This window comes from Oncorhynchus mykiss, chromosome 11 (genome assembly GCF_057628025.1).
Source record: "Oncorhynchus mykiss isolate SJ-2025 chromosome 11, ASM5762802v1, whole genome shotgun sequence".
Taxonomy (NCBI): domain Eukaryota; kingdom Metazoa; phylum Chordata; class Actinopteri; order Salmoniformes; family Salmonidae; genus Oncorhynchus; species Oncorhynchus mykiss.
Window position 1 is genome coordinate 25,794,292 of NC_143032.1, and position 19,885 is coordinate 25,814,176.

General features: G+C 42.0%; 1 long non-coding RNA gene across 1 annotated transcript; it reads right to left on the bottom strand.

Moving 5' to 3' along the window:
• Positions 1-7,930: 7,930 nt before the first annotated feature.
• LOC149979530 (uncharacterized) lies at positions 7,931-16,868 on the bottom strand. The gene is made up of 2 exons (XR_016484272.1): positions 16,722-16,868; positions 7,931-8,366 (listed from the first exon to the last, which is right to left on the bottom strand). It is a non-coding gene; the product is annotated as an uncharacterized LOC149979530 (long non-coding RNA).
• Between the last annotated feature and the right edge of the window lie 3,017 nt (positions 16,869-19,885).

Below are 19,885 nucleotides of genomic sequence, written 5' to 3' on the forward strand. Positions count from 1 at the left end.
ACATCTGAGCCACATCCTGACTGATGGCAGCCCATTCTTGCATAATCAATGCTTGGAGTATGTCAGAATTTGTGAGTTTTTGTTTGTCCACCCACCTCTTGAGGATTGACCACAAGTTCTCAATTTGTTTAAGGTCTGGGGAGTTTCCTGGCCATGGACCCAAAATATTGATGTTTTTTTCCCCGAGCCACTTAGTTATCACTTTTGTCTTATGGCAAGGTGCTCCATCATGCTGGAAAATACATTGTTCGTCACTAAACTGTTCCTGGATGGTTGGGAGAAGTTGCTCTCGGAGGATGTGTTGGTACCATTCTTTATTCATGGCTGTGTTCTTAGGCAAAATTGTGAGTGAGCCCACTCCCTTGGCTGAGAAGCAACCCCACACATGAATGGTCTCAGGATGCTTTACTGTTGGCATGACACAGGACTGACGGTAGCGCTCACCTTGTCTTCTCCGGACAAGCTTTTTCCGGATGCCCCAAACAATCGGAAAGGGGATAGATCAGAGAAAATGACTTTACCCCAGACCTCAGCAGTCCAATCCCTGTACCTTTTGCAGAATATCAGTCTGTTTTTGCTGTTATCAGTCTGTATTTCCTGAAGAGAAGTGGCTTCTTTGCTGCCCTTCTTGACACCAGGCCATCCTCCAAAAGTCTTCGCCTCACTGTGCGTGCAGATGCGCTCACACCTGCCTGCTGCCATTCCTGAGCAAGCTCTGTACTGGTGGTGCCCCGATCCCGCAGGTGAATCAACTTCACGGTCGGTCCTGGCGCTTGCTGGACTTTCTTGGGCGCCCTGAAGCCTTCTTCACAACAATTGAACCGCTCTCCTTGAAGTTCTTGATGATCTGGTAAATGGTTGATTTAGGTGCAATCTTACTGGCAGAAATATCCTTGTTGTGAAGCCATTTTTGAGCAAAGCAATGATGACAGCACGTGTAACCATAATTGACAGATTGTAACCAATCGTGTAACCATGATTGACAGAGGAAAAACAATGATTCCAAACACCACCCTTCTTTTGAAGCTTCCAGTCTGTTATTCAATCTCAATCAGCATGACAGAGTGATCTCCAGCCTTGTCCTTGTCAACACTCACACCTGTGTTAACAAGATAATCACTGACATGATGTCAGCTGGTCCTTTTGTGGCAGGGCTGAAATGCAGTGGAAATGTTTTTTGGGGGATTCAGTTAATTTGCATGGCAAAGGACTTTGCAATTAATTGCAATTCATCTGATCATCTGATTCATCTGATAACATTCTGGAGTATATGCACATTGCCATCATACACACTGAGGCAGCAGACTTTGTGAAAATTTATATTTGTGTCATTCTCAAAACTTTTGGCCACGAGTGTCTAAGTTAAAGTATTGGGTTATTCACACACCACACTAAAACCATTCAACTACCTTTTTAAGCTTTGTTTTAATTATATGAAAGCAAGTTTTGCTTTAATACTTATAAGATCATCATGCAAGCTGTTTTTTCTGGTAGTAATGTGGTAACTGCCAGTATTTGCATAAACCTTTATTTTAGCAATACATGTCATCAGGTAATACATTGCATAACATATTTTTGGGGTCTGTAGGTGCCAAAAAAGTGGTGATGTGGTGGACACAGTCACTCATGTACAGGTATAGAGGTCTATAGAGCCTGTCTCCAATCCTGATTTCTGTAACTGTTAGCTTACCTGTGTAATATTGCCATAAACTCAGAAACACTTGTTTTGCAAACATGGTCTTGATTTATCAATTGCTGTGCTGATCAATGGGCAGTTGATTACCTCTGTCAAATGAATATGTAGCTTAAAGTTATGTCTGTATTTGTATTTATTTTTGCAATAAATGCTACAATAAACATTTACGAAGGACATATGATGATATAATGATATACACTCAGTGTACAAAACTTGCTCTTTCCATGACATAGACTGACCAGGTGAATCCATGTGAAAGCTATAATGCATTATTGATGTACTTGTAACTTGTTAAATCCATTTTAATTAATGTAGATGAAGGGGAGGCGACAGGTTAAAGAAGGATTTTCAAGCCTTGAGACAATTGAGACATGGATTGTGTATGTATGCCATTCAGAGGGTAAATGGGCAAGACAAAATATTTATGTGCCTTTAAATGGGGCATGGTAGTAGGTGCCAGGCACACCGGTTTGAGTGTGTCAACAACTGCAACGCTGCTGGGTTTTTCACACTCAACAGTTTCCCGTGTGTATCAAGAAAGGTCCACCACCCAAAGGACATCCAGCCAACTTGACATAACTGTGGAATGCAACATCCCTGAAGTGTCACACCCTGATCTGTTTCACCTGTCTTTGTGATTGCGACCCTGAGCCTGCCTGCCGCACGGTACCGTTGCCCCACCTCTGGTTTACGGACCCCTTCCTGCCTTGACCTGTCTATTGCCTGCCCTTGTTGGATTATTAAACTATTGTTTATTCGACGTGGTCTGCATTTGGGTCTTACCTTCATAACTGTGCAACGCCATTTCCCAAGGAGCCTCCATTGGTAGGCACGAGGAATTGCTTCATGGGCTGATGGAGGGGGTCCAAATGTTGGCTGAGCACCATTGGACATGCTGCTGGAGCAATTCTGCGGGTAAACTGGGGGGCAACCTGCCATGGTAGTAACCCCACCACCCCTCAGCAACTCGGCGGTTAGCAGCACCGCCCCACCCGCCACTCCACCTTCCCGGGAGCCCCGGTTACCTCCTCTGGAATGCTCCGGAAAGGTTAAGGACTAGCTTGCGGCTCGGGGGTTACCCACAGATTTTGACTCCCTCATCGATTTGACCATCCACATCGATGGGCGATTGTGGGAACGACGGATAGAGAGGAAATTCGATTACACTTGCATGTCCAGGGATTCCACCTTACCTCCAAGTCATCCCGGAAGTCCCCGACAGTCCCGTGGCTGAGAGCACCCGAGATTTCCTGACCTTCCCCGAGAGTCACAGAGGAGGGACAAGGCACTGTTTCCCGAACCCATGCAACTAGGCAGGGCTGGGCTGTTGCCAGCGGAACGGCATCACTGGATCAGCACAAGGAGCTGTCTACATTGCAGGACTTTTGGTCATTTTGTGTCCTCGTGCCCGGTAAAAGACTACATTGGGGACTCCCTAGCTAGTGGATTTATCCGCCGCTCTTCCTCTTCTGCTGGTGCGGGGACTCAATGATATCACTGTTAAGAACCGTTATGCGCTACCACTCATTTCCTCGACCGTCAAATCGCTCCACGGGGCCACTGTGTTCTCCAAACTGGATCTATGTAACGCCTACCACCTGGTTGAGGGGGACGAGAGGGGGACGAGTGGAAGACCGCCTTCAACACGGCCAGCGGTCACCACGAATATCTGGTCATACCCTTCGGCGTCATCAACGCTCCTGCTGTGTTCCAGGCTCTGGTGAACGAGGTTCTCCGCGACATGCTGAACCGGTTTTGTCTTTGTCTACATTGATGACATCCTCGTCTTCTCCCGCTCCCCCAAAGAACACATGCTCCATGTCTGGCAGGTTCTCCAGCGCCTTCTGGAGAGCATGTTGTTCATTAAGGCGGAAAAGTGTGAGTTCCATAGTTCCACCATTCCCTTTCTGGGCTAAATCATCGCCGCTGGAAGCATCAAGTTGGACCCCGAGAAGGTGAGGTCAAGTGGATTGGCCTCAGCCTACGTCCAGGGTGCAGCTGCAACGGTTCCTGGGGTTCGCCAACTTATATTGCCACTTTATCCCCATCTCCAAGATCATTAGCCCCTCTGTTATTTGTATTCTGCCCCGTACCTTTCGTATACATCCCACCTTTCATGTGTCCAGAGTCTAACCCATGTCTCACAGCCTTTTGTCTACCGTTACTTTTTCAACAGTCTTGAAGGAGTTCCCGCATATGCTGAGCACTTGTTGGCTGATTTTCCTTCACTCTGCAGTCTGGTGATTGTGGAGGCCAGATCTGATGCAGCACTCAATTACTCTCCTTCTTGGCAAAATAGCCCTTACACAGCCTGGATATGTCCGACTAATCGCAAACCAGATGGGATGGTGTATCACTGCAGAATACTGTGGTAGCTATGCTGGTTAAGTGTGCCTTGAATTCTAATCACCGATAGCGTCACCAGCAAAGCAAGCTCCCACACCATTACACCTCCTCCTCCATGCATCATGGTGGGAACCACACATGCGGAGATCATCCGTTCACCTACTCTGCGTCTCACAAAGACACGGCGGTTGGAACCAAAAATCTCATATGTGGACTCATCAGACCAAAGGACAGATTTCCACCGGTCCAATGTCCATTGCTCATGTTTCTTGGCCCAAGAAAGTATCTTCTTCTTATTGGTGTCCTTTAGTTGTGTTTTCTTTGCAGCAATTCAACCATAAAGGCCTGATTCACACAATCTCTTCTGAACAGTTGATGTTGAGATGTGTCTGTTACTTGAACTCTGTAACGCATTTATTTGGGCTGCAATTTCTGAGGCTGGTAACTCTAATGAACTTATCCTCTGCAGCAGAGGTAACTCTGGGTCTTCCATGAGAGTCAGTTTCATCATAGCGCTTGAAGGCTTTTGCGACTGCACCTGAAAACACTTTAAAAGTTCTTGAAAATGTACGGATTTTCTTCAAGTAATGATGGACTGTCGTTTCTTTTTGCTTATTTGTGCTGTTCTTGCCACAATATGGACATGGTCTTTTACCAAATAGGGCTATCTTCTGTATGACACCCCTAGCTTGGCACAACACAACTGATTGGCTCAAAAGCAGTCGACAAATGAACTTTTAACAAGGCACACCTGTTCAACGAAATGCATTCCAGGTGACTACCTCATGAAGGTGGTTGAGAGAATGCCAAGAGTATATTTAATATATTTGGATTTGTTTAACACTTTTGGTTACTACTGTACATTATTCCATATGTGTTCTTTCATGTCTTCATGTTTTGATGTCTTCACTATTATTATACAATGTAAAAAATAGTACAAATAAATAAAAACATTGGAATGAGTAGGTGTGTCCAAACTTTTGACTGGTACTGTATATATATATATTACTTTAATATCAGGACACTGTAAACTCCAGTGTACATTAAGCTATTTGAGAAGTTTTGAATCCTAAGGAACCTGCATACACATTGTTTGAAGTACAATAGACCAACATAGCTACTGCAGTAGGTCAAAGGAGTATTTATGTCTGTAATAAATACCTTTTATGGGGAAAACCTGATTGGGTGGACCTGGTTCCCCAGTGGGAAGTCCTGGCTTCCATGTGAGTGGGCCTATGCCCTCCAAGGCCCACCCATGGCTGCTCAGTCATGTGAAATCCATAGATTAAGGCCTAATTCATTTCTTTCAATTGACTGATTTCCTTTCATGAACTATAACTCAGTATAATCTTTGAAATTGTTGCATGTTGCGTTAACATTTTTGTTCAGTATATTAAAGTATATTTTAAATTTACCATGGATAGTCAAAAGTCATTGTTTGCTGTTTTCAGAAGATGAATAGCTCAATTATTATATTTACAAAAGTCCCTTCAAATTAGTGGTTTCAGCTATTTCAGCCACACCCGTTGCTGACTGGTGTATAAAATCGATCACAAAGCCACACAATCTCAATAGACAAACATTGGCAGTAGAATGGCCTTACTGAAAAGCTCAGTGTCTTTGAAAATGGCATAATCATAGGATGCCACCTTTCCAACATGTTAGTTCTTCAAATTTCTGCCCTGCTAAAGCTGCTCGGGTCAACTGTAATTGCTGTTAATGTGAAGTGTAATCATCTAGGAGCAACAACGGCTCAGCCGCGAAGTGGTAGGCTACACAAGCTCACAGAACGGGACAACCGAGTGCTGAAACGCGTAGTGCATACAAATCGTCAGTGCTCGTTGCAACACTCACTACCGAGTTCCAAACTGACACTGGAAGCAACCTCAGCGCAAGAACTGAAATGGGTTTCCATGGCCGAGTAGCCGCACACAAGCCTAAGATCACCATGTGCAATGCCAAGTATCGGCTGGAGTGATGTAAAGCTCTCCACCATTGGACTCTGGAGCAGTGCTAAGCATTCTCTGGAGTGATGAATCACGCTTCATGATCTGGCAGTCCGATGGATGAATCTGGGTTTGGTGGATGCCAGGAGAATGCTACCTACCCGGCTGCATATTGCCAACTGTAAACTTTGGTGAAGGAGGAATAATGGTCAGGGTCTGTTTTTCATGGCTAGGCCCCTTAGTTCCAGTGAAGGGAAATCTTAATGCTACAACATACAATGACATTCTAGACGATTCTGTTCTTCCAACTTTGTGGCAACAGTTTGGGAAAGGCCCTTTCCTGTTTCAGCACGACAATGCCCCTGTGCACAAAGCGAGGTCCATACAGAAATGGTTTGTCGAGATCGGTGTGCAAGAACATGACTGGCCTACACAGAGCCCTGACACTGTACCATTGTTAACAATTGTTTGATGAGTTTTATGACGATGTTGTAACGTTTATTGACCGAGTTGAAAACGTGTTGACATTGTGCCAGGGGTTTAGCTAGCTGCTAGATAGCTAGTTATCTATCCGGAGCTCTTGCATAGGATGACATGAATGCGCTATAGATGAGCTACAGACATAAAGTATTTCATTAACGTTTAATAATGTGGCTGGGACCTGTTATAGCACATTCATGAAATGCTTATACATGTTAAAGAACGTGTTATGGATATGAAGTACATTTGTTAGCTCAGTTACTGGTTTGAGTGGGACTCATTAAGACTGGAAACCCCAGGGCCAAACATTCCCACCAAACAGTGCTGGATCCTCTATATCTTCTAGCATGGCTTGATCGACAGACCAAATTTGCCATTCTGCCAGTCAGCCTGCATGTCCACTCCTACAATGCAAGCACTTTTCCTGACACACTTTTTTAATAGCTTACGTGTAGCTAATGCAATATGCTATTTTACTACAATACTTCCTGGATTATGATCGTCATTGGAGACCTCTATATTGAACCTTGCTGTATATGGAGTCAGTTAACTAGAACTGCAGAGAGTGAACAAACACTGGAGACTGTAGTTCAATCGTTGCACCGAGTACCAAGAATCCACATGGATTCTGAGGCTCAGTCTACATTAGTTCAGGAGATCCCAGTCCAGTTTGTTCCTGCTGCATCCCTGTTGGATTCTGTATGGGGCTGGGTGGATTCTGGCAGAGTGGAGTGGAGAACAAGAATATAGCTTAACCTGAACCTGTGGAACACAGCTTCATTCTTGACTATTTAGGGCTGAGGTTGATAGAATTGATTCCACAGTGGATTCTTACACCTATAGAATTCTAAGTCAGAACAATGCCGGTACCAACTTTCAAGGATTGATACAGATTGACAGACTGACTATCATTATACAGATGAAATAAAGGTTCTTAAATGGTTCTTCCTCAGCTATTAATGTTCCTTGGAAAACTCTTGCCTGATAAAGAACCTTTGAGTTAAGTGTGGGGTTCTTGATGTGTCATCTACAGTTTTCAGAATTCGAAAAGGTTCTTGAAACGTATGGAAGCCTGCCGATGTGTCCCTTTCATAGCACACGGCAAATTGGCCAGTGTTAACTGGCGTTGATTTTTCAGTGTAACATTTCTAGTGTTGATTCAGGAGTTACACTGACTGAAAATATAAACGCAGCATGTAAAGTTTTGATCCCATGTTTCATGAGCTGAAATAAAAGTTCACAGAAATGTTGAAATGTATGGAACCCTGCGTGTCTTTGTCACTAGCCTGATTCTTCAAAGAATCATTCCATTTATGGTACCTCTGAGACCTTAAAATGGTTCCCCCATATGGCATCGCTCTCAAGAACCTTATTTGGTTCCAACTTGCACCTTTATTTTTAAGAGTGTATGGTGCTACAGCCATGTCCCAGTGAAGCATAGTTTCAAGTAGTTTCAAGCAGTTAGTTAGACTGGAAATGTTTAATCATCCATCCATCATTTTAAAAAAAGAACCCCAATCCATTATAGCCATTAGAATCTGTATATTTTCGACTCCAAAAATCAGCACACAGGGAATACAGTTAGTAGTACATTTTAAGAGCAATTACTGTATGAGTTAACATTATATTTCATGGAAAAAAATTACACATTTTAAAAAGATGCTTTTTGTGTTCCTCGTGGGACAGAACTGTGCGTGCAGTCAGTGTCGTACTGTGTTTTGGACTGTGTCCTGTCTGCCAGTGGGAGTAATGACAAGAGTGATTATGGTTCATTACAGTAACCATAGACGCTTGTCTATTTATTCCTGTTGTCCTTGAGTGGTTGGTTGGGTCCCAATTACTCTTCTACTTATTGTTGAATTGGTAGGAATGTTTCTGCAGAATACTGAAGTTGTTTTCTGTGAAAGGGAGAGAGGGAGAAAGAGAGTGAAGAGTTAGTGAGAGAGAGAGAGAGAGAGAGAGAGAGAGAGAGAGAGAGAGAGAGAGAGACCTGCTAAAAGTAGTGAAGGGAAGTTGGGGAAGTGGGCCACAATAGAGATTTTCACACAACTGTGTGAGAGGGAGAGATGTCATTCATACTTCTTAGTGCAGGGACTCGTTTAAATGTATATGGGCAAAAAAAGCCGGCCACCATCTATTGATCAGGCTTAGAGTGAACAAATCGTACAGTGTTGTTCTGCACAGACTTGGCTCTCAAATTAGATTATACAATGACCGTACAAAACATTAAGAACACCTTCCTAATGTTGAGTTGCAATTTTGCCCCCAGAACAGCCTCAATTTGTCAGGGCATGGCCTATACAAAGTGTTGAAAGCATTCCACAGGGATGCTGGCCCATGCTGACTCCAATGCTTCCCACAGTTGTGTCAAGTTGGATGGATGTCCTTTGGGTGGTGGACCATTCTTGATACACACAGGAAACTGTTGAGTGTGAAAAACCCAGCAACACAGAGTTTTTGACACAAACCAGTACGCCTGGTATCTACTACCATACCCCATTCAAAGGCACTTCAATCTTTTGTCTTGCCTATTCACCATCTGAATGGCACACATACACAATCTATGTCTCAATTGTCTCAAGGTTTAAAAATCTTTCTTTAACCTATCTCCTCCCCTTCATCTACACTGATTGAAATGAATTAATCAATCATGGATGATATCATTCACCTGGATTCACCTGGTCAGTCTATGTCATGGAAAGATCAAGTGTTCATAATGTTTTGTACACTCAGTGTATATATTGTGTTCCATGTGGGGCAGAACTGTACGTGCAGTGTGTCGTACAGTATTTTGGATTGTGTCCCGTCTATCAGTGGGGGTAATGACTAGAGTGATTATAGCTCATTACAGTATCCAAAATTGTTGAGTTGGTAGGAATGTTTCTGCAGAATATTTTATTTATTTATTTTTATTTAACCTTTATTTAACTAGGCTGAAACATACTGAAGTTATTTTTTGTGAGAGAGTGTGAGAGAGAGAGAGAGAGAGAGAGAGAGAGAGAGAGAGAGAGAGAGAGAGAGAAAGAAAGAAAGAAAGAAAGAAAGAAAGAAAGAAAGAAAGAAAGAAAGAAAGAAAGAAAGAAAGAGGGGAGAGAGAGAGAAGAGAAAGCGTGTGCAATAGAGAGAGAGAGAGAGAGAGAGAGAGAGAGAGAGAGAGAGAGAGAGAGAGAGTGGGAGCTAGAGAGGAGAGGATTGGGGTGATGTTGTTGCTTAAGGTAGTTGGGAGAGTGGGCCACAATAGGGCTATTCACACAAATGTGTGTGAGAGAGAGATTTGATTCATACTTCTTAATGCAGGGACTTTTTACATTTCTATGGGTTAAAAAAAACAGGCCCCCATCTATTAACCACGCTTAGAGTGAACATATTGTACAGTATTGACACCTTGGAGTCAAATGTCAACCACAGTGCCAAGATGGTAACATTTCAAATTACCTCCAAAAGATTGATTCCGTTCTGCACAGACTTGACTCCTAAAGCAGATTACAGTACGCCAGTGAGTTTTTTTGTCGTGATAGAAATCCATACCAGGATAGTAGTGAATGTTTAGAACTGTTGATGGATGGATGGGAAGTTAGGTTAAATTTTCATTGCTCGTCCTTTCTCTCTCCCTTTCTCTCAATCTCTCTCTCTCTCTCTCTCTCTCTCGATGCCCTCGCTACTCCTTTTTCCCCCAATATTGATTGCCTTCTGTTAAATTATGTATTTCCACAGCTCGGCTGGGAGGAATCCCTGGCGGGTTGGTCAAAGACAGACATGTGTAAAAGAGACTGGAGCTCGGTGTGTCAGAAATCCATCCAGGTCAAGCCCATGTCACCGCATCTGCATTAATCAGCAAAGGGGTGAATACTGGATACTGGTGGGTGACATCACGAAAACCCTGCCTCTCCCACGACACAGCAATACCTTGTTCCTGTACTGCTAGAGAGACCTCTCCCAGTCCTATTCTCAGGTTGGTCTTGTAGTGGTCTTGTATGCATCTACTGTAAACATGAATCACAAGAACTGTATTCATGATGTGCATCTTTATACGTACTCAGTGCAGCTCGACGTTTTAAATTAGCATTGATAAAGAAAATAATGAAAAGCAGAAATATCATATAATGCCCTGCGCACAGAAACATGGACGACATGAAGAATATTATGCGATGAAGAAAATATATGATCCATGATCCTTTGGTGACACATTTACAGTATAACCTGTCAATGCGTCTGCGTATCAGTTTCAGGACCTGATGGAAAAACCCAGATGAATCGTCCGCTGTTCAAGATGTTGCATTTGTCCTCAGGAGGAAAAAGGCCCCATGTAGCCTACGGTATAACCGTTTTACCTTTAAAGTTTGTGCCTTTAATCTTTGTGTACAGATCTTGGGTGACGACATTGTTATAATGCAGTCTTAGAGTGGATAGAATTGCAGCCCTGTCTGGTGTTTGAGTAGATATTCCCACGGATGGGCGAGTCTCTACAGAGAAAAGGGCCAAATGCTCTTTGATGCTTAGAGTTACAGTGTTGTAAAGCTGTTGTAAACTTAAAGGGACAAAAACACAACAGGTCAAAATAGTCAATCCGGTTCTGTATTGTCCCCTCCCTCCCTTCATTGTGTGGTAGCGTCAGGGAACGGTAGTGTGATTTTCTAAATGCTTGCCATCAATGAAAAGAGGCTTGATTTTCACAAGGCTGACTGACCAGTATAGAGCAGGTGTCAGATTCTGTTTCAGCCCTCCTAGCTGCCATACTGTGCACTTATCAAGGGCGGCTAAGAGAGATGAACTGAGAATAATCAAGTAAAGAGTTCAATTTAATTTGACGTATATTTTCGTTTACTTTTTATTTCAGAGTTGGATAAACTGTGTTCGAGAGACTCCCTTTCCAAAAAAAGATATGAGCACGGACACGACTTGTCCACCTGACATTTTTATTCACACATGTATTTTGCACCACTTCCAGGTACATCTGGTCTCCCATTCATGGACCGACCTTGCTTAGCTTCAGAAGCAAACCAGCCGTGGGATGCAGGGTGCTTTGTTGCTGGAATGAATGTTCCAAAACTAGCAACTGGAAAAATACAGTGAAAGCAAAGGCCAAGGCCAAGGCCAAACATAACCAAAGATAGGGAATATTGCACAAAAGAGGGAGGTGTTTTATTTAATCATGTTGCCCTAAAAAATTTTAAAAAAATGAAAACCTGAAAACTTTTCTTTCATCCATTCACAATTCATTTGTTCTCACATTTTTACATTATTTCCTTGCAATATTTTGTTTTGCTATCAATACTTTGAGGTTTATTTTTTTCTTTTAATATCCTTATTATTTTTTTGCAGTACTAAGAATTTTGTTTATTAATTCCAAAGTTTTTGCTTGATATTATGGGATATGGTTAGGGTGTAGCAACGGAGGACTGCCCCAGCAGTGACGTTCATACAGCAGGCGGTGACGTTCATACAGCAGAACTACTGTATTTTGACATTTGAATATGTCCCGCAAAATCATTCCCTTGTCCCATATGTGGCCTTTAAATGTGGTCACCTTAATTCCACCGGTGGAAACATTGCTACTGCAACATTTTAACACCATCTTTTCACATGTGAGGAGAATAACACTATTTCAACACCACATGTGAATCTGCAATTCCATATGTGAAAGTGAGATTTTCACATGAGGAGTTTTCTTACATGTGTATCCGATTTTGACATGTGAAAGTTTTTGATATGTGAAATCTCAAATGTCACATGTGAAACTGCAATTCTCATCTTATTCTCCTCACGTGAAAATGTGGTGTTAAAGTATGAACTCTAAATTTAATACATGTGAAATTTAAGCTCAACATGAAAACAGTTATTTCATATTTAAAAATGAGATTTCACATGTAAAACTGAAAATTTGAAATGTTTTTTTTTTTTTTGTCACATCATGTCAAAACAGCACCGAAACTCACTCCAGTGCAGCTCTTGTAGATTCGCTTGTACTATGTCTGTTTTCCCCTCTCTCTCTTTCTTGACAGTTTTCGTCTAGTAACATGATATTTTGAGAGTGCAATGATCACCATAAAAGCATCATGCTCGTATTTCCAGGAAAAAGATCTTTGAGCACCGATATCTGACCTCTTCCTGAAAATGGATACAGCAAGCGGAAAGCACTGGATTAGACATTTGTATAGGGGAATTCAGACAACATGAATCTGCTTGTTTTTTTTTTTTTATACCTGTAGCACTCTCTAAGCATTGACTTCTTGCAGAATCTGTTGCCATTGGCCGAGGGATGTTTCAAACATGATGATGAGACTTTACATCAAAATATCATCACATTCTCCACCGCTCTCTCACTTTATTCATAAACTTGAAATATGTTTAAATGTCCACTTGAAGATTTGATGTGGTTACATCACAATGTCAAAATACAGAGATAGTAGCGACGTAAAGGGAGAATTGCAACTGCTCAGGGATCTGTTGTGCATCTTCGAGTGCTTCAAGTGGAATTCCTCCGTTAATCTTCCAGTTTGTCATTATAACCCGTCTGTTTTGACAGTCTTTAGATAAGCAAAAAACATGACGACGTAGCCGCAACAGACTCAACATCCTCTGGAAGAGGCGACAAAAACACCACCTGTGCATATCTCAAATAGGACACATATGCAGATCCTATAATAATACAGAGATACCCACACTAACTAACAGTCCCTGGCTCTCTGTATAGACATGTCTCTATCTCTTTCTAGACAGTTTTAAATCTCACTTGGGGTTAGATGCTGTTTCTTTTCTTCTCCCCTCATAGTAATGAGGCTCTGTGTGTGTGTGTGTGTGTGTGTGTGTGTGTGTGTGTGTGTGTGTGTGTGTGTGTGTGTGTGTGTGTGTGTGTGTGTGTGTGTGTGTGTGTGTGTGTGTGTGTGCGTGTGCGTGTGTCTGAATGAATGTGGTTGGCCTCTGCCATATGGGGTGAGCATCCAACATGTGAAAGGCCTGCTGAATCCATTGTGGAGACCACAGGAGGAAACACAGCTCAAATCACTCTGCTGGACCCAGAGAGAGTCTCCTGTCTTCAACAGCACTGACATGAAGAATGGGACCTGCTTGTGATTTAAAGTGCATACAATATCTCACTATCGTACAAAATGTGTCTGCACCCTAAAATGAACTAAACGTATCTCTCGCTCTCTCTCCTCTCGCTCTTTCTCTCTCTGCCTTTCACTCAGAAACTGTCTCGCAGGTATTCTTCCACACTGCAGCAGCAGAACAGCAGACAGCCTCCCTCCTTTACTCCACACACAGTGAAGCAGGCAGGGACCAAACAATGAGCTCCCTCTCCCATCCCCTCCTTCCCTCCCATGTGACCATCTATACTGACCTCATTCCACCTGAGCAGAGACTGTGTCCAAAATTTCACCTTATTCCCTATATAGTGCACTACCTTTGACCAGAGCCCTATGGGCTCTGGTCAAAATAAGTGCTCTAAATAGGAAATAGGGTACCATTCGGGATGCAGGCGAGCTCTCAGTCGTCTCCCACAATGCCCTGGGGCCAGAGACAACCGGTGCCAACCATAATCCGCTGTACAACTGTAACCCTCCTCAGAGTTTAGCATGACAAACCCAACTCTCTCAACACACCCCTGACTGGGCTGCAGCTTGCTCAGCTTAAGCTATGTTAGTGGGTATTAAAACCTATGAAAAAAAAAAAAGCTAATTTATTCAGGTGTAGCTGGGCCCCACAGTGCCCAATTCATATTAATAGCATGGCAACAGGAAAGGGGTTATGTGAAATGGAAATCCATTAGCTAGCTAGATGTTTCACTGAGGTGCTGGTATAAACCTAGCGATGACATCACTGACGGAGGCTGACTGAAACTACTCAAAGGGCTGTAAAATCCTTGGAGTCATTAGCAATAAGGGGACCTGTTTACTTTGCAGGACTGGCAAAATATACAGAGATGTGGGGTTTTATATTGGCCCTGTCATTTCAACAGGTAAACAGTCCTTGGTTTTACAAACCAAGCAATCTCACCCTAATTAGTCTTTATTGAAATGCATGTTTTATGTCTATTCATGTATCAGTGTGACGGTTTGTTGTAGCAATAACTACCGTGTAGTTTTGAGGAGAAAACCTAACGTAAACTGAACAATATGTCAACATATTTAGCGTGTGAATAAACACCGAAGGAGGTTGACGATGGTAGACAACTGGTTGGCCTTGCCCCTATTTCAGGTACTGTAGTAAATGATCCTTTTATTTTTACTGTGTTTAACTTGAGCTATACTGCTTTACTGCAGTCATCCAAGCCTCTCTCCTATTACAAAAGTTCTCTGTGTTTGAAGGGCGTGTTTGATTTCCTCAGATGTTGGAAACGCTGTTGTAAAAGTAGCTGAAATGTACAGCTTAGTCCCCTCAGGATTTAACAGGGAGACTCCCTTGTGCCGGTTCTTTTCGTCTTGCCAGAAATATGTCTTTGCACACTTCATTGGGCCTGTGGGAAGGATATGGACATTTTACAGTAAGTTAGAAGTTTGAGGCACAGTAATTCGAGTTGGACCAGGGTGAAACAGCCCTACATACACACACATACAGTATGTCCCCTAGCATTAGGGCCCCTAAAGCTGTATGCCTCACACACAAGTCCCCTAACTAGCCTAACTTTCATCCTCGCCTCAGCCAAACTTTAGAAACACTTCATCATATTCCTACCCGCCATGTTTAAGTGAGTTTGCATGTGTTAAAAACAAAACATGACCATAAATGTGATATTACTGCACAATTTGAAATCTCAATCAGCCTAAAGCTGGTAAAAATAGCCATACTGCAGTCTCACTGTCCTAAGATTGAGCCATTCACAACTCTGGAAAAGAGAAGGGAACAGTCGTCTTTTTGCAGTGTGGAAGTGTTTCAAATATGTTGGCGTGCTGTGAGATGACCCTATTAAATGTAACTTTTGATAAAAATTGTTTTTGCACAGAATAATTTTCTAACGAGATTAAAATATGCATACTATTTTGGGTAGGGTACTTTTCTCTTGATAAAAGACAACGATTCCATTTGATTTTGTTCTGTTGTACAGTATCCTCAGTGTTTTTTCTCTTTTGGAATTTTGACAAACCAGAGAAGAAAACATTAAACCAATTGGTATCACCTGGAGAAACGTAAGGAAGGGTTCCCCAACAAGGCGGACCGCAGGCTGAATACGGCCAGTGTGTGTTTCTATTTTTATTTATTTATTTTTCGTTGTTGGAAATAAAAGACTGTAAAAACACCAGATATTTAAATTTGGGGAATCTGTTCCCAAGTATTCCCACGCATAATAGACACGTGATCATATACAAATGGAACCAAGGTTTGAAATGATCATATTTTTGTCAAAAATATCTGTTTGGGATTCTTGCGGTAAAATTGCAGTCCACAAATGATTTGCAACTATGTTCCGGCCCCCCTACCATTCTTTCACAAAGAAATCGGCCCTGACGTAAGGTCTGCAAACTACAGATGTAGGATCTTAATTTGATCACCCTGTTGCAGAATAACTTTCCTGCAATACAGGAAATGTACAACTTGTAGTCTATTTGAGATTTAAAAAGCCTTCCAAAGTCAATCATTTCCACTTAGAAATTTCAGACTTAATTTTCCCTTAAGTAAAATGTATCAACCCCTACAAAAATGTCCATTAATTATAATACACATAATAGTTCTGTCGTGTCTTTGGCTATGCCGGATTAAGTGATATGACATGCTATTCTATCAAACAATTTCTCCGTAATTAATATTACCTGATTGAGCTAATCATGTAAATGTAATTAACTAGAGAGTCGGGGCACCACTAAATCATATTTATAGAGCTGTTATCTTCCGAATAAACTCTTAAAGACCTAGTAATATTTTACATCAATAGCAGTTAATATCAATCGTCATCTTAATTCAGTCTCATCTCAAAGTTGTAAATTCTTGGTTATCTGCTCGAACCCTGGCTAACAAGTTAAATCAGCAATATAAAATTGGGTTTAATTATTTATTTACTAAATACCTAACTAATCACACAGAATTACACATACACATAATTAAATCATAACTTGATTACAAATTACGTCATAAAGGAAAACGTCCCTAGCGGAACAGATATGACAGCTGGTTACACAAAAGAAAAGGGGCTGGGTTTGAGTGAAAGAGCGGGAAGATTGAGGAACAAAGGGCGAAGCTGTGCTGTCGTAAATACAGTATCTTATGCATTCTAAATTACTGCCCATTTGGAAAAGGAAAATGCAATAAATATTTACTCTGAGCTGCGCTTCGGTAGGTTGGTGGTAGATGGAAGGCCGTGTTGCCGAACCGAGTCCTTTGTCCTTTGAAGAATGTCACTGCTGGTAATTGGATACGTTGAAGTAACGTCATTGTGTGGTAGATGGGATACTCTATCTGTTCCTTACTAACCTGCGTTTGCAGCTGCTGTTGCTAACTCAACGGCCAGGAGGTATCACTTCTGTAGTGAATAAGAGTTCAAAGTTCATACCATTCGCAACCAAAGCTCACGCTGATGTTGGCTTCGTTCTGTAGTTATTATCTGAACCATTCTGACTTCGGACCATCGTCCTCACATCCTCGGAACAGGAGGTTATATTGTCGTCACGGCTTTATATGGGAAGGGAGAGGAGGGCGTGTTTGAAAAGTTTTATAGCCCATGTCCCTGCACAGGGGCAGGCCACTGATTGAGCAGATGAAAACCCAAATCTCACATTTTAGAAGCTAAAATCACCTTTCATACCATCACGAATAATTTCATATTCAAACATTTAAATTGAACAACAATTCCATGTGAATCCGATAACTCTGATGTGTAGACTTTCCAATGTAGAGTTTATGTCATCTTATCATTGATGAGAATGTCTCAGATGACAACCGAACTGACATCATATTCATTAAGTACCACCGCATATGTTCAATTGGTCGGATTACCAGAATATAGTTAATTTCCCCCCACCGTCTGATGTTCCCTGAATATCTATGTTAACCAAAGGGTTTTGCAAATGTAACATCAGTAAGGTAGAGAGAAGAAAAAAGGGAAAAGAGGTATTTATGACTGTCATAAACGTACCCCCAGGCCAACGTCATGACAGTTCACATTTCCTGTTGTTGCTGGATTTTTTCCTGCTGTAGTAAACTGGCTCAAATTAAGATCCTACGTCTGTACTTTATTAAATAACCGACTTACAGACTGCTTCTGAATGTCGGTACAGTATACCAGAAAACAATACTAGCTCTTATCTCTCTATGATCTTAAATCCATATGATGCTAGCCAGTGGCCTCAAATTTCACTGTATTAAACATTACTGCCTGTGAGCAACATTATTTCTCCGGTGAACACTTGCATCATGTGATTTATTTGTTTAAAAGTTTTACATTTGAACTGGGCTGCTGTACATTAATGGAGATGTATCCTACAATGTACCCTATGCAGCCCTGTGGGTTCTAGATTGCTAATTTGCTGACGAGGCATGCTGAATCGATTCTCCACGCAGTAAGTGGAATGAATGTGGGCCATTGTTATGAGTCATGTGCTGTAAGATAACAGTGCACTGGGAGATACACTGGTTGCGTCCCCAAATTGCACCCTATTCCTTATATAGTGAACTAGTTTTGTCAAAAGTGGTGCACTAAATAGGAAATAGGATGCCATTTGGGATGCGGCACTGTTAAGTGACACTGATCCCAATTGGTTGAGCAGTGGGTGGATGGGAGGTTTAGCCAGGGGGATTTCAGGATCACTGTCAGTACACTCAGGATCATTAGATTCCTCTAGTCTAGAACATCCAATCTGAGGTTTGAGACCATGGACATATGATATATTGTCAGGCTCTAAAATGAAAGACCTAAATAACTCTTGTTAGCCTTCTAATCAAGAAGGCCTAGCCAAACCACAATATGGATGAACGTGTTTTGGAGCCTCTCAAGTGACTAATTGAACTTTGGAGGGTGAGACCACAGTCAATGGCTGTGTCCCAAACAGTACCCTGTTCCAATATATTGCACTGCATTTGACCAGAGCTCAATCATTAGATTCCTCTAGTCTAGAACATCTACATGTCAGTCTGGAAGGAATGGAAGTGCAGACAAAACAGCATGAAATGTGCCATGTTTCCCTGGATATGCTGACCAGATATCACTCCTACTGATTGTATCTTCAACATGCTTGTATATCTTGTACAGGATGCCTGGTATATCAATGTATCATGTCAGCAGTACCACATAGTACTATACAGTATTATATCCATGGTAATTTTGATGTCGCCTTTAACTAACCTTGGACCTACGTGGGTAAGTTGTTGTGTAGTGGTTGGGTATCAGCTCAGCCGTAATCCACAGAGGATTTATGGAATGTTTTATGGTCCCAATCTGAGGTATGAGACTATGGACATATGATATATTTTCAGGCTCTAAAATGAAAGACCTAAATAACTCTTGTTAGCCTTCTAATCAAGAAGGCCTAGCCAAACCACAATATGGACGAACGTGTTTTGGAGCCTCTCAAGTGACTAATTGAACTTTGGAGGGTGAGACCACAGTCAATGGCTGTGTCCCAAACAGTACCCTGTTCCAATATATTGCACTGCATTTGACCAGAGCCCAATGGGCCCTAGTCAAAAGTAATGCATTATAAGGGGAATAGGGTGCCATTTGGACTGCAGACACAGTCAATGACTCCATCTTGGATCTCTGGTAGAGAGAGAGGGGGAGGAAGCCCCCCCCCCCCCCCCCCCCCACGGTGTACTCCTACAGGATGCCCGATCTTTCTTCTTCTCAGTGTGGGCAAACAACCAACCGGTGTTTTCAACAAATCGCCACAGGAGCCATCTGCCCAGGGAGCTGTTACTCCGACGAGTGACTTTTCTTTTTCCGCTCATTTGCAGGAGTAATGAAACACAGAGACTCAGGCCCGGGCTTGTTTTCCCTAGCAACCAGTGGAGCTGTTAAGTCTGCATTACTCAGAGAGCTGGACCTGGTTTCTCTGGAAAAGTGTTGAAGCCCAGAGTCTACTCACGTATTTTGAAAATGCATCTTTCAATATGGTATGATCCTAAATAGCATGATGTGCAAGTCGAGGTGCTAAAACTGTTTTAATGCACAATCTCTTAACCTCTATCAGCTCCTTTTTTTCAATTTTAACCTAAAATGACATACCAAAATCTAACTGCCTGTAGCTCAGGCCCTGAAGCAAAGATATGCATATTCTTGGTACCATTTGAAAGGAAACAGGAATGTAGTAGAATATAACGCAATAGATCTGGTAAAAGATAACACAAAGAAAAAAACAACCTTTCTTTTGTATTTTTTTTTTGTACCGTCATCTTTGAAATGCATGAGAAAGGCCATAATGTGTTATTCCAGCCCAGGTGCAATTTCGATTTTGGCCACTAGGTGGCATCAGTGTATGTGCAAAGTTTT